This window comes from Ambystoma mexicanum, chromosome 4q, assembly GCF_040938575.1.
Source record: "Ambystoma mexicanum isolate Mex_15411 chromosome 4q, UKY_AmexF1_1, whole genome shotgun sequence".
NCBI classification, from domain to species: Eukaryota; Metazoa; Chordata; class Amphibia; order Caudata; family Ambystomatidae; genus Ambystoma; species Ambystoma mexicanum.
In genome coordinates, this window is record NC_090928.1 from 1,231,037,958 (window position 1) to 1,231,053,808 (window position 15,851).

A 15,851-nucleotide genomic window follows, 5' to 3' on the forward strand; every position below is an offset into this window, starting at 1 on the left:
CAGTATGACTGGTCTTACATGGCTAGACTGGCCTATATTGGTGCAGCCCATCTTGACAAGTTTTCAGCTTGTGGCACTGTATTTTGCCTGGTCAAGTCAGTGATTGTGGCAGTGCAGTTTGCCTGGCTATGTCACCAGGAGTATGTTCTTAAGTGGGGATAGTGGCATGCACACATTTGGGGAAATCAGCATTCTCCTGCATAGCGTTGAGACTTTGGAACTCGCGCCCAAAGGAAATACGGACAACAGAAGATCTACTAAAATTCCGAAAACATGGCTCTCTAACTCAGCAAGCTAAAGAGGAAATATCAGTGACGGAAAACCTCCAATGCAACAATAAAAACACTGAAAAACATCAAAGGAGGCATGGGACTGTAGGGTTGTAGATACAGCTCCTGGAGCCCGGTAGGCACGGAGGCAGTGCCAGGGCAACTGGTCATGAAGGAGCCTGGCCCCCATAAGGTTCAGAGGGAGGCCAGGTAATCAGTTAGAGCAGGAAAGGGGAGAAAAAGAGGGGAAAGGAGGAGGAAAAGGGGGGGGGGCAAGGTGGTCCAGCTCAAGTCTGAGAGAGGCCGGGAGGCAAAGTGTTAACTGTGCGATCCCACGAGTGACAGGGGATGGGGGATTGCTCACACCCACCTCTCCCCATAACCATTTGCCCCTCAGAAGATAATCGTGAACATTTCGAAAATAACCCAAGAGAAGAGAGTGCACACTTTTTAAACCTAAAAACGCTAAATATGTCCTACAGAGTGCAACCATACCAAGCAATTTCACAAGCCTCCTGATCAGACTTTCTGGTAGTGTTGCTCCTGGCCCCAACAACCTGCGTTTCAATAAAATCTTCTGCGCCTTTAAAAGCAGCCCAGCAGTGCAAATGAAGGTTTCTGGACACAGGAGGACACGTTTTCCTGATCGCAGATCTGAGAAAATCTGGCACAACTGCTGCACTGTGTTTCATGTCCAATGGAAATTCATATTTTAATATGAAATGGAAATTAGTCCTCCCCAGGTGAACAATCCTGGAGCCAGGCCGGCCTCAGTTACTATCGCCATCTCGGCTGTGCTCGCCTGATCAACCTCTGAGGGGTGAAAAGCTGAGGTGCCCCAGTGTTGGGGGTCTGTCCTTTGCCCCCCAGGCGTGCCCGTGAGCCCCCAACCCAACAGAGCTCACACTCACACGTCCGTCAGGTTCGGGCTCCCCGGTCGCTCTCCTGCTTCCGGGAACGCCCCATTTATTTAAGCCGCACGCGGCAACGTGCAACATCACGCCGCCGCGTGCGCAGCCCTTACGGGGCAATGCCACACTCCTCCTTTTTCAGGAGGACACACAATTACGTTATTAGTTAAACACAACATATCACACAACAAACAACTTGCCCATCCTGGACCCAGGCCCCTTTAATGTCAGCCACCCTCACCCCGGACGACTCTCCAACTGTCCCAACACATACTCACTGAGGTAAGCGGGTTTCCCTCGCCCAGTCCTCTGGGGGTACCTCCCGCTCACCTCCGGCACCGGCAGTCCATCAACAGTAGCCTCCCGACTCGGAGAGGCCGGGACACCGAGAGGGGGCCCATCTTCCTCAAGGATCTCGGCGACACCAGGGTCCAGAGGGGGTTCAGTTCTCGAGTCCCCCAGCTTCTTGAAGAAGCTGACGTTACGGGTGACAGCCGTTCGCCCATCGGAGGCCATCACCATTGACCCCTTCACGGCGACCACATCCAGGGGCGCTGGTTCATAAGGTAGGGACAACTTCCCGTGAGGATGGCGGTTCCGGATGAGCACCTCATCCCCGGGTTCCAGCCGCTGGGGCCGCAGGCCCCGGCGCACGTTCTCTTGGCTGATCCTGGCCAGTTGGTCGGCCTCAACCTGCTGGTCGTTGATAATCCCGGGTTCTCTCTCCTGTACCTCCGGCAGTAGACCCCGGGGGCATCGCCGGAACAGCACTTCCGCCGGGCAACACCAGTGGAGGCATATGGGGTGGTGTGATACACTCTCAGGAATTGATACAATGCCCGTTGGAGGGGCTGGCCTTGTCCTTGCGCAATCCGAAATGTCTTGTTTAGTGTTCGCATCAGTCTTTCTGCATCGCCTTTGGCCCGAGGCCACAGCGGGGATATCTTTCGATGTTGAACTCCACAGCTGGCCAGGAACTCTGAGAAGCGTTCGCTTTGAAATGGCGACCCATTGTCCGAGCACAGCGTCAGGGGAAATCCGTGGGTTGCAAAGACCTTTTCCACGGCGACTACCACATGCTCGAATGCCACCGATTCCACAAACTCCACTTCGGGGTACCGGGAGTACTCATCGACTATGGCCAGAAAATGGGTGCCCACGGACGTGGACCCAAAGTCTGCATGCACGACCTCCCAGGGCCTGGTCCCTCGAGGCATTGCTTCGATAGCCGGTTCCCTCTGCACCGGGGAGGCTGCCTGGCACCATACACAGGCTGCCACAAAGTCATTGACCCTTTTCTCCAGCTCCTGGAACCAGACCTTCATCCGCAGCCTCGCCTTCGTCTTGGCAGCACCCTTATGTCCGTGATGGGCCAAAGCGATCACCTCACCCACTTTGGAGTGGGGGACCACTATGCGATCCCCCGGAGCAGGAGCCCCGACTCCGAGAAAGACAGCTCATCTTTCACCTTCCACAGCTGTTCAAGGGCGGTCTTCGCCTCATGGGTCCGCCCTGCGAGAGCTTCCAAGACGAGCTTCCAGGAACCGCTCTGCATCGACTGCTTCAGTATCTGGAAGCACCCATCCTCGGCCGCCGCAGCCTCCAGCTCCGACAGGGGCAGTGCATTTGGTGTTGCTCCCTCCACCACCATCCGGACATGGTCGTCTGCTTCTTCTGCGCAGGTGTCTCCCGCCACTCCCCCACGCACTCCGGGATGACGGGAAAGGAAGTCCGCTGCATTGTTGGCACCTGGCCGGTATACCAGCGTGAACCCGTACTCAAGCAATGCGAGCATCCATCTCTCAATTCTGGCCTGGGGCTTTGATGACGAGCCCGCCAGAATCGGGAGCCGGGGTTTATGATCAGTCACCACAGTCACCGGGCGCCCCAGCACATAGAGGCGAAAATGTCGGCATCCCCACAAGACCGCCAGGGCCTCCCTCTCAATCTGGGAGTACCGCTGCTCCGTTTCCGAGAGCGCCTTGCTGGCGTATGCTACGGGCCGGAGGTTTCCATCCCGGTCCACCTGGGTCAGGACCGCCCCCAGGCCAAACGGACTGGCATCGACCACGATCTCCGAGGGTAGCGCCGGGTCGAAGAACGCCATGGTGTCTTCCGTTGTTAGGGCGCTCTTGATGTCCTCGAACGCCGACTGTTCCAGTGGACCCCAGTGCCAGGCAGTCTCTTTCTTGGTAAGAGCTCTGAGCGGCTCAGACCTCGAGGCCAGGTTTTGGATGAACCGGCCACAGTAGGTCACCATGCCCAGAAAACTTCTCACTTCCGACACGGATTCCGGGGGCTGTGCACTCTTTATGTCCTGAACTTCCGCGGGTCGGGTGACACCCCTCCCTCCTTGAACACGAACCCAAAGAATTCTATTGATATTGATAGGCGCAGGAATTCGCACTTGTCCCTATGGAGGGTGAGGCCCAATGACTGTAGTCTCTCGAAGGTCTTTGCCAGGCGCTTCAGGTGGATCACCTCCGTGTTGGCAAACACCAAAATGTCATCACTGATGTTGAGTGCCCCTTCAAGATCAGCAAGTGCACCCCGGATAATGTTCTGAAACACTTCGGCAGCCGACGATACCCCAAAGCTCAACCTCTTGTACCTGTAGAGTCCCCGGTGGGTGGTGAATGTAGTAATGTACCGGGACTCCGGATGGAGGACAACTTGATGGTACCCTGCTCTGAGGTCGAGTTTGGAGAAGAATCTGGCCCCCTGTACCTCAGCAATTATGTCATCGATGGTCGGGGTCAGGTGTCGCTCCCTTTTTATGGCCTTGTTGGGTAGCCTCATATCCACACAGATGCGAACGGAGTCCGGCTGCTTTGGTTTCCTGGCCACGACAATGGGGGACACCCATGGTGTTGGGCCTTCCACTTTCTCGATGATATCAAAGGCCACCAGGTTGTCCAGTTCTTTGTCGACTTGCTCCCTCAGATGAAAAGGAACTCTCCGGTGTTTCAGGGCAATTGGTTGTACCGAGTCGTCAAAGTGTAGCCGGACTGGATCACCGGTCATTCTCCCAATGCCGTTGAACAGGGCTGCGTACTTGTCCAGTAGATTGTTGATATCTTCCAGGTATACTGAGTACGCAAAACTCACTATCCCGAGTGCTTCCGCAGCCGCACGGCTCAGCAGGGTGTTGTTGCTTATGGGGGGTCACATAGAACCGGGCTCTGATCTTCGAGCCTTCATGCTCCACCTTCGCCACGAACGCTCCGTCCAGCGGTATGGGCTCGAGTCCACCGAAGGCGAAGATGCGAGCTCTTGGCACAGCCAGGTTCGGTAATGGGTCAAGAGCGTCATAATGTCCCTCGCCATAACATTGACCGATGCCCCTGTGTCCACCAGCACGGGAACAGGCGAGCGATTCACCTCCACCACGCACCTTGGCTGTCTCCTGCTTTTGCCTTTCAGGATCCCCATGCTTGAGACGAAGAAGATGTTTTCCTCCTCCTCTACTTCAGCCTCCTCTGCCGCTTGATCCACCTGGGCCACGTTGGATGGCCGGGTTTGGCGCAGAGTCCAGATTCGGGCAGGACCTCTGGGTACCATGACAGGTAGAGCCGACTTACACACTCTCGAGAAGTGATCCGGCAGTCCACATCGGCCACATGTTCTTCCTGCGGCTGGGCACTCTGTGGGGTGGGGGAGGTCATAGCCACATTTCTGACATGACTCCCCCGATCTTCCTGCCCTGTCTCGGGGGGCTCCACCAGGGCTTCTTGTTCCTCTGCCGCCCCGCCACACAGCGCACACCTCTTCGGCCTTGATCGAGCGTGAACCCGCTTCCATCTTGTTTGCCCGTGCCTCAGCCACTTCGTGACATCAACCCAGTTCTAGTATACGGGGCAGAGTGATTCCCGGCTCTCTGAGGACCTGTCTCCTCAGTTTGCCTGAGGAGCATGCTTGGATCAGCATTGTCCGTATCATGTCCTCCGCGTCCCCCCACGCGCACCCTTGGGAAAGGCGGCATAGGCGACCGTAAAACGTGTCCAGGGTCTCATCATCCTTCTGCTTGGCCGACAGCATCACGAATCTCTCAAAGTCCACGTTGGCAAGTGGAAGGAAGTGTGCGAGGAGAGCCGCTTTCGCCTCACCATAGGTCTGGTCCACCAGAGTCAGCGACTCGAAGATCTCCTGAACCGCGGCTCCCGCCGAGTACAGCATGGTGGCTACCATGCTGTCATTGTCATCCACTCGAGCAGCCCTGAAGTACATGTCCAGGTGGGCCACCCACCTCTTCCATCGGGGCCCCAGACTGGACGGGGGGCCCGTAGGATCGAATTCTGGTATCGGTTGCAGGGTCGCCTGGGCTCTAGCTTGAGCCATAATGGGGGTCCCTTGTGGAGCGACAGGCTGTGCCCCTAGTGGTGCCTGTGGTGCAGGCCCCTGATTCCCCGGTGGCAGCGGTTGCAGAGCTGCAGGCTGGGCCGCCAGACCTTCGTCCTGAGATTCTTCCCCAGGATCCGCGGTGTCACCGTCCTGGTCGCTGTCGGACATGGGACTGAGCGCACAGGCACCCCACTACCAGACCTGGGGCCGCAACTCAGATTCCCACCATCACCATGCGGAAGGATGCACCCCCGTGCCACACACACCCTGGTGCAAACACACGAAGAACTTCAAAAACGGCCACCACCTTGTGATGATGAAGAGGATCAAAAAGAGTGTCCTGATGATGAAGGGGGCGAGGAAGTGCCTTGTTGCCACCTTGCAGCAAAGCACTGCCGTATAGAAGTCCCAAAAATTGAGCCACGTGGATGGACTGGACTAAGCAGGCCCTACCATATTAGTCCTTATCCTGGCTTACACTCGACGTAACAGTCCCGAAATCTGATGAAAACACACAAATTGGGTATGGGCGTCCAGGTCATGCACTCAGCAACCACAAAATCCAAAAATTAGACCCAGATCACCTTCTCGGTCCGAACCGGAGCTCCGAGAAGTTCCGCGGCCTCGTATGCAAAATGGCCGCCAGCCGCGTGTGCAGTCCGCAGCCACGGCATGAAACGAAACGTCCGTGAACGTTCTAAATTTTTTCAAACGATCGGGACGCCTTTCACCGCCGGGCCCGGGCATCCGACATCACTCGTCGCCACTGTTGGGGGTCTGTCCTTTGCCCCCCAGGCGTGCCCGTGAGCCCCCAACCCAACAGAGCTCACACTCTCACGTCCGTCAGGTTCGGGCTCCCCGGTCGCTCTCCTGCTTCCGGGAACGCCCCGTTTATTTAAGCCGCACGCGGCGACGTGCAACGTCACGCCGCCGCGTGTGCAGCCCTTACGGGACAACGCCACACCCAGTGAAACGGAAACTACACACACACAGCCTCACCGCAGGCGCATTAACCCACTGAGGCATCGTACTCGGATTAGGGTCTGCCGTTTACAGATCTCAGCAGTAGGTGCATTGACCAGCCTGCTGACAGACTCAATGCCAGCAACATTTAGAAGAACACCTGAAGCCTCCGCCCACCTGCACCACTGGGGTACCTCCAACTTGAGGAACCTCCCTGGCCATCCTTGAAAGTGGCAGCCCAGGAGCCACCGGCGCACGCGACCTCCCAAGCCTCGGAGGTCTCGTTGGTAACACAGGAGCTTCTAGGAAAACAGCGCTCCCACCTTTCATCAAGGACTCGCTTTCATGCAGCGCTTCGTATCGGATCCCTCCCGCTAAGCGCCTCCATAACATGTCTTGATATTACCAAGCGCTCAGGGCTGGGAGAGACAGGGAGTTCATGGGGAGGGCCGCGCCAGAGCCAATCAGAGGGAGCTGGCCTGGTTCCAAGGGCCAACCACGAGCCGAGCCGGGAGAATAGCGGCGTACATCTTGCAATTCAATATTTTACAAATGGCATCAGTGACTGAGCCCCAAACGCTCAGGAACACCACCCAGGCTATCGACAGCAGGATGCCAACCTTTTCATCACCTCCCCCTCAGTGTTTTGCTCATCAAACCGCCCTGTATATTCTCATCTACTTCAGCTTCGCCCCTGCAAGGTCTCGCGAGGGCACGTTTGCATTCTAGGATCTGAGTCTTTGCACAGTTTCACCCTTTCGCCACTTCAGCCTCTGCAACATCACACTCGCTCAACTGGACCTCCAGTCTCAGATTTCACCAGCACAAACCCGGGACTACAAGTCCCAGAATGCAAAGCGAAAATCAGAGACGGGATGGATCACATCAACGCGTATCCCATCGCAAGTTTCTAACATCTAATGCTCTAGGAGGCCGCCCCCCCAGTGAACCTGAGCTGCAAAAACAAGGGTCCTTTCTAGCCGAAATCTGTTGGCCGTGCTGTGTTTTAAAGCAAGTTTTATTAAGCTTTGTCTAAGATCAGCAACACTTAACTATTAAGACTTGCTAACCAATGATCCAAGTTAAAAAATGTAATGTTTTAAAAAATTAAAATAATCCAAGATAACAATTAAAGGGCTGAACGCACTGTATCAAGGTTACAATACATGCAGAAATTCACTACAAAACAGTGCTGTTATTAAATGATGAAAACGCTGGCATTAGTCACCAGCAAAAAAGAAACGTGTTGGCATTTATTTGAGGGGGGGTTCGGGGGGAATTGCCCTACGCCCTCCCTGCACGTCCACAACAAAGCATGATAAGTTTCCTGAACAGTTTGTAGTTCGTGGCTATGTTCCCAGGCCCTTTAAAGATGGCGGGTGTTCTCCATTGTGTGACTCGCGATGCAGAGGCCAACAGCAGCGACTGAATAATGAATGGACGGGCATCAGACATGTGTCTGCCATGTAAGGCGAGCGTGTTGCGCTTTCCCCCGGCCAAGTGGCTGCTCAATGGAGCAGCAAGCAACTGAACGAGGAGCAGCCTGGCCACGCGTCCCTCGCCTCGTGCGATGCTGCTCAGCACGTCAATGCACGAGGCGAGTTCGCTCCAGTGGCGCGTGCAGCGGCTGTGTCCTCTGCCCTAGCGGCGCCTCGCAGGTAGCATAGTGGCAAGCATGGGAATCCGCACGGGTATCAGACCAGGCACCAAGTGCCGTGACCCGGGCTAGTGCTGCCCAGGCCGGAACCAGAGGCCGAGGCATGATTTATTTATTTACATTTTTAAAGCGCTCACACAGCCAGGGGGCATCGAGTTGCTGTAACAGAAATATGTCTTAGTTGAGCATTTATAACGCGCTTAATACCAGAGGTTTCTAAGCGCGGGCCCGGGGATCAAACCTCTGTTTCTTCGTGGCGTCTTGTTTCCAAGGCGAGTACTTTGCCGCCGAGTTATCCTCCCAAACAAATGTTCACACTTGGACCAGAATTCACCCCCCCCCCCCCCCCCCCCCCGCCCCGCCCCGCCCCGCCCCGCCCCCGCCCCGCCCCACGCCGATAATGGAAATGATGTCCCGTCTAGTCTACACATACAGTAATGGCCTGGTCAAGCGCCCTGGAGCTGAAATAAATCAACGAATAGACAATAAAAGGTACTGGGCTACGTTATCAAGGTGTCAAGCAGCTAACTGGGTGTGGCATTGGAATGTGCTGCGCAGGGGCCTTAACATGCAGAGCTACTCTACTGGGATAGGAACCCGTGACCCACATCCTAGGCACATGTTTTGGGCGCAGGCGCACAACGTCCACCAGGATGGAAAAGGGAAGCTCTAGTTTAGAGTCTAGACACACGGATAATTCAACAGGCCTAAACTATTTAACTGGGGTTTCCACAGAACTCCGCAGCAGCGCATTGACACGCTGAGCCATCTTACCAGCAAACCGTGTTCGTTTCCAGAAGAAACTGCGTGCTCAAAAGCAAACAGAAACAGGGGATTTGCTAGGTCTGGAAAAGACCCGGGGCTACGCTGATGTCGGAACTGTCGGGACTCGGGGCTAGCTAGTCTTTTGGCTGTAGCTCCTGAGATTCTATCCAGGGCTACAACCAAACGATCAGGGGTTATAGCCCTCTTAGCACCCCCCTAGCAACGCCCCTGAACAGAAATCACGGACACCAGGGAGGGCCTCTTTTAAGTTGCCCCGTGCCGCGTGCATGTGGCCCTCGAGTCCCCTTTATTTCTGTTTTATGGTGCCTGCTGGGACGTGTAGTCCTGCGGTCCTAATGGAAATATGAAAACCACAAGCCCCACTAATACGAATAATAAACCCAGGAGTGAATGACACATGGCGTGGGAACTCGGCCAGGCCCGGATCGACGTGACGTTTACTTTTCGCCTAGTTAACGAAAACACGACATAATGAATTGGGCCACGGGTTCAGCGCAGACTTTAAAAAGCACCAACACAATACAGCAGAAACCACTGGAAGAGAACTATCGTTTCGTTTATCTAAAAAAATACGTTTGTTTGGGGGGGGCGCCCACTGACGCAGTGCGTGATCTTGAGCAAGTCCTAAATTCCAAACCGGCGGAAACGAGACGAGCGCAATTTGTTGGAGAGGCAAACATAAGGAATTCGCCTCAAGGCCGCGGGACGGGAGAGCGGAGGGGATCGAGGCTGCCCGCCTCTGGGAGGCGGGTTCACTTAAACCCCTTCCCTGTGGGCGTGGCCTCCCCCAAATGCTAACAGCAGTACCACGTTCGCAGCCACCCCTTTTAAAAGAAAAACACTGCCGCAGAATCAGTGTGCGCTCTTGGCCATGCACACGGCGCACACCGCGGGCATTCCCGGCTACTTCCACTTCAGCGCACTGTGCGATCCTGGGCAGACGGCTGCATTTAACACGCACCGCTGCTCCCATGCCTGCCAACACCGGAGGAGCCTGGAAACAGCGCTTGCAGGCGCTAGTCTTAAATGCCACCCCAGGACTCTGCGACACCCCACCCTCTCCTGTAATCCAGCTCAAGCAGTGCTGTCCGACACCCGCAAATCCAATTACGAGGCAAGCGTTGGCTCTCACGGGGCGGAGGCGAAGTGTGGGGGCACAGAATGGGGAGGGGGGCTGGCCACTGGAAACCCTCACCCAGAAGGCCCTCTCACGAGCTTTATAAGGGGGGGGGGTCATGTTTTACCCCGTTATACCCCCCCACCCCCTCAGGCCTCTGGTTGGCAGCACTGCACCTTGTTAGGGAGGGGCGGGCACAGGATGGATGCCATTATCCCCAAAACACTGCAGCAAAGAAGGCGTTGCATCACCTGGCACAGCCTTCACCATGATCCTGGCATTGCATGGCATAGTGCGGGGTGGCAGACTGCGGCAATGCCCGCCATGATTCATAGGGCATCGGTGCCCGGACCTTCCAGGGCCCAGGAGAGAAGCATCGATGGAAGGCAGATCGGGTCGGCTCTGTGACTGGGCATCGTGGTGGCATCTGAGCAGTGCTCTGGCGGGCACCACAAGCTGGCAGAGAGGGGCCAGCTGCAGTGCCAACGCCTAGCCGTAGACACACAATACCCAGCAGACAGAGCCGGAATCAAGATGAACCAGCAACGGCAGGGCACCCAACCTCCCTCACCCGCACGCAACCTCCCACCACTCCGACATCTACCCCGCAATACACTGGCAACACATCTGCAGCGATACACACCGACAGCACAATCGCTGCATCGACACGCGATGCACAATCGCTGCACTGACACTTCCAAGATAAACTGACAGCACAATCGCTGCACCGACACGCGATGCACAATCGCTGCACTGACGCGAGATGCACAATCGCTGCACCGACACGAGATGGAAACTGACAGCACAATTGCTGCACTGACAACACATAGATACATACTAACAGCATAAACCTGTCGCACACAAACTCCACTAGAGACACAAAAGCAGCACAAATGCCAAAAAATAAAAGCGAAACTGACAATTCACGACAGGCATACTGACACAACAGCACACAGTAAGCCAAGAAAACAGTGACTGACACAACAGCAACATAGACTGCCGGCGGGGACGCATAATGACAGCGCGAAAGGCTGACACCCAGACATACCCCACAACAGTAACCCTGGCAGAACAACAGCACTTCCTAATGCCACAAGAGCGGCACAGGCAACAACACAGTATTAACAAGGCCACGGCGGGACTGGCAGCCGAGCAGAGGTACAAAACGCAAGGGCAACTGCAGAGCACACCCCAGGGGTGCCAAGTAACACACACAGAACACGCCACTGGCATCAACACAATGCTGCGCCCTGGAGTCACCTTAGTGTCCTGAAAAGCCAACACAATAAGAACAACACAACCATAGCGCTGACTGGCGTGCCAAGAGGCCCAGCGAGATCCTGGTGTTCCGATATGCCCCAACAGTGCCTGGCACAAGGACCAGAGCCCAGTGAAAGGAAACAGGGCACATGCGAGGTATAAACACAGCCGGACTCACCCCCTGAACAGGAACGTGCACCCCCTTCCTTCCAGACTCCGCGGGGGGGCTCCTGGGGCACGAGCCCACCCTGTGCCTGGCAGCGGCGTCTCCTGAAGTGATGTGGCCGCCCCAGCCGGCTCCTGCCGAGATGTCCGCACCCACCCGGCCCCGCAGGCGAGGTCCAGGGCCCACCAGGCTCCTGCGGCGATGCCCAGCCGGGGAATAAGACGGGACGGGGGGGGGGGGTCGCGGAGGCAGAACACGGGCGATGGCCTGACTTCCCTCCTTGCAAGCCGAGCTGCCAGCCTTGGGAGAAGCCGGGGAGGAGGAGAGGAGAGGCTGGGCTGGGAGGGAGGGAGGGGGGAGGGGAGGAGCCGGTGATGCGCAGGGGGAGGGGGGAGGAAACGGGAAGCGTGGTGCTAGGGAGAATTCTGCCTCCTGCCTCCCTGTGTTTACATCTGGGAGGGAGGGAAGGAGGGCCTGCCCCGGTGCATCCCTTTACATGTAGTCCAGGGCCAGCACAAAGGCGTGCGGGTCGCTCTTGCCCCCTCCCCTCACCAGGCAATAGTGCTCAACAAGAAGTCATGCAAACCATGGCCACACTGTGCCAGCCCCGCGCGTACCTTTACCAAACCACTGCAGCCAGGCCTCTCAAGCGCAAGATGCCATGGGCGAGTAGACCATCCCGCCTCGGTCTTATGCTTTGCATTCTGGGACTTGTAGTTCTGGCTTTTTCATTTGACCATTTTAAATGAAGGACCGGAAGCCCCCGAATAGCGGGAGAATCTAGGACTGGTTGACTCATTCACCCATGTCACTGGGCAGCTGAGGAGCTTTTCACACATTTTAGTCATTTGCGAGATTAGTTAAATTCAAGGGAGGCAAGACTACGTATCCCAGAATACAGCTGGTTATTTGATTAACGCCCAGGACTCGAGCATTTCGTTGCAATGGAGTTTATTTCTCTTGAAAATGAGCGAAATGATTGGCAGGCAGTACCCATCAGCAGGTGCTGTTCCTCAAAACACATGGACACGCTTGGAGGGTGACCTGATAACATACCCAGAGTGCTCGTTTCCCCTAGCCATGACTCGGTGGGCTATCCAGCGCTGCTGCTATTCTTTGAAATTTGAGAGGCCTCATTTTAGTTCTGCTGTTTTAATTTCAGGACTACAGATCCCAGAATGCAAAGAAAAATCGGGGTCCAAATAACCAACCAATGTATTGCAAAGCACCACATAATGTTCTGAATATACTAATGTATCGCTCATCTGTCCCAGGATTAACAGCAGAAGACTACACTGGCTGGCCTATGCGGACGATCTTGTTCTTTTGGATGGATCAGCATTAGGACTGCAACATCTTTTATCCAAACTCAATGAATATGCCAAGTTAAATGGCCTAATAATCAACCCACTAAAATCTAAGGTCCTGATTTTCAAACATCCAAGAAAAAAGGTAACATCAAGGATCTGGGTGTTGGACAACGAGGAAGTTCCCCGAGTAGATGAACTCACATACCTGGGATATGAAGTCTTTGCCAATCCAACTGCAGACAAGGTGAACTCATCTATTCTCAACAAGACCTCGAAAATTATTGCGCAAATGAAAAACTTAAACGGAAAATTTTGCAAATTTTCATTGTTACCACTCAAGAAATTCTACGTAGGCAAAGCAGTTCCAGTCCTCCTCTATGGATTGGAGGCAAAACCTCTGCTGTGGAACTACGATTGGAACAAAATTGAGGGCCTTATTTGGAAATCGTCCATTTCGCTACCAATATGCACATCGTCAGTCAGTCTGAGGTTCGAACTAGGCTTGACCTCATTGAGCTGCCGTGCAGAGTGGAAACTCCTGTCACTCTATCGTAATATAATCACAGCTAGCAAGGCCACCCTTTTTTTTCGATATAAACCAACACCTAAAGAAAGCAAAATCAAACCAACTATCGAGCCTAGAAGAGAAGATTGGACAGATCCTGCATAAGCTTGATTTACCAACAGAACTCCTTCTACAAAACCCCTTGAAAGTAAAAAAAAAACTATAAATGGCTGACTGGATCGAAACAATCACAGGAGTCAGAAACCTAAAAACACTAAACTCCTTCTTGATAGTAGACAGGAAACTTGGAACTATGCCACGTTACCTGGAAAAATTCCCAGATCGTGAGATAAGGAACAGCTTCCTCAGACTGCGACTGAATCTAGCATAAACAGGAGAAATACTGGCTCAAAGAAACCAGGGAGAAAAGGCAACAAAATTATGCGAAATCTGTAAAACTTCAAACCTCCAAACTTTGAAACATCTACTGCTGGAATGCGAAGGCACATGGGTCACAAGAGTGTCTTTACTGAGGAGATTTGTAAACAGAGAAGAGAGTCTAAATCAGGATGCATTCTGGAACAGACTGATCTCCGGCCAGGAAATGCTCACTGCAGCAATAGTAAAAGTCTCAGAGAAACTTAATATACTAACAAAGCATCAAAAGATGACAAGGCCTACTGAACTTCCTGGTTGACATTCTCTGCCCCCCCCAGTTATTCTATTTATTCCCTGGTTTCCGAGATCCTATTGTAATTTTATTTAAGGAAATGCACCATTCTTTTGTAAAGGTTTTTCTTTTAAAACCAAAAACAAATAAATAAATAAAATAAAAAATACTAATGTTATATATTCGAGCTGCTAAGTGACTCCATGCCGTATAAGTCACCTTCCAATCCAATTTATTTGAAAACACCCATGCCAGCATGCCCTATTGCAGGGGCCTGCAACCTGTGGCTCCCCGGATGTTTTGGACTACAATTCCCATGATACCACCCGATTTACTTTGCTGGAAATGACTGATGGGAGTTGTAGTCCAAATGATCTGGCAAGCCAAAGGTTACAGACCCTTGCCCTACTGTAATCCAAAACTTCTTGTCCAGTCCTGCGTTTTTCGTTGCATTTCGGGGATTGTAGTCCGGGGTTCGTAACTGGAAGAGTGGAACGGTATGTCCCGGAGTTACAAGAAAATCAAGGACTGGAGCATCATCTACTGCTTGGAAGAGGCCCTGTTTCTTTAAAGATCACTTATTCACCTCAAAGCCACGGAAACCTCAGGGCTGGCTGGGTCCCAGTGCATGGCCCAGGAGATCTTAGGACCTGAAAATACCAGCATCACGCACGTGACCAGTGTAATAGCGCCCACCCTCCAACCAAATTCGTTGCGCGGAATATGCGTCTACTGAGGATTTCTAGGGGCTTTTTAAGACTCTATAATTGAAAGCACCAGGCTACGCATGATTAATGGATGTAATGTGCCTGTATATGACACTGAACATAAAACATGGATCTTCTGTGCCACTAATTGAGCCACATTTATGACCAACACGTGTTTCGCTCCCTAAGGAGAACTTCTTCAGGACCGTGTGAAATGCGACTTCTCACCGATGGTGGCAAATTGTTCAATCGCGGATGTGCACAAACTATTAGGCCCATCACCGTTTTCCTGCACTCTTTAGGCTTCATGTCATATAATTCAGCGTGTGATGTGTTGCCCCCCCACACCCGCCAGTAATGCATTGAAAGCGCGCGCACATTCATGGCTACCCGGGTCTGGCATAAGCTGTCTATTCCGCCAGAGCACCAGGAGAACGAGCCCCACGGGGAGGTGCACCCTCGTGCAAAGGCCGTCAGGAGCCAGCTTGGAAATATCCTACCCGAGGTTCAGTCCAGCAGACCAGAAGGGTGGCGTGGCAGCATTGGGAGAGCCGTTAGCCGAACAGCGTCAGCAAGTAATGACTCAGCCACACTGCAACTAAGGGGGGTGGGGGTGGTAAAGTAATGTTGGGTGTGGGGTGGTTATGAGAATTGTTCAATATCTTCTGAAGTATTGTCTAGTATTATTTAGTAGTGTCGAGCATTGAAAAAGAATAGTAGGGAAAGGAGCAGAGGTAGACGTCATTTCTGTGGTTAGGGAACATTTGGTCTTGAGGTAAAAGGCTGTGGTGAATAACCTAGACTATTGATTTAAGGGTACGGATGACAGAAGCTATGTGAATATTGGAATCCCTGTAAATTGGGTGTTTTAGCTCGGGTCATAGATGATGGTATCCCCGTGCAAGGGCTTAGCAAAGGGAGCTGGCCTAGATTGCAGAAGGTGTTCTTCTGGTTGGCAGAGTTACCGCCATACTCACAATGAGGCCCATCCCGTAAAAGAGACATAGATTCCATAAGTTCAGCCAAAATTCCCAAGGTGTAACCTTCTGTGACGGGGCCTGCTTTAAGACCTCATCCACTTTGTTGCTACGAGTGTGGCAGAAGTGGACGCATTGCACAGTTCTGCCCCGAAAAACACAAAGAGGAACGTATGGAAATCGGACTCCTGCAATAGACTCCATACGTCGGC

At 53.5% G+C, this 15,851-nt stretch overlaps 1 protein-coding gene across 3 annotated transcripts in view; it reads right to left on the bottom strand.

The window, feature by feature from the left end:
• TMEM63B (transmembrane protein 63B) overlaps positions 1-11,807 on the bottom strand; it is a 506,581-nt gene extending 494,774 nt beyond the window's left edge. For 2 of the 3 annotated variants that reach the window (XM_069608792.1, XM_069608790.1), the window contains exon 1: positions 11,483-11,806. The gene's annotated coding sequence lies outside the window, so the exon portion shown is untranslated. Of the gene's footprint in view, positions 1-11,482 lie in introns of all 3 variants that reach the window. The other variant, XM_069608789.1, reaches the window with a different exon arrangement.
• Between the last annotated feature and the right edge of the window lie 4,044 nt (positions 11,808-15,851).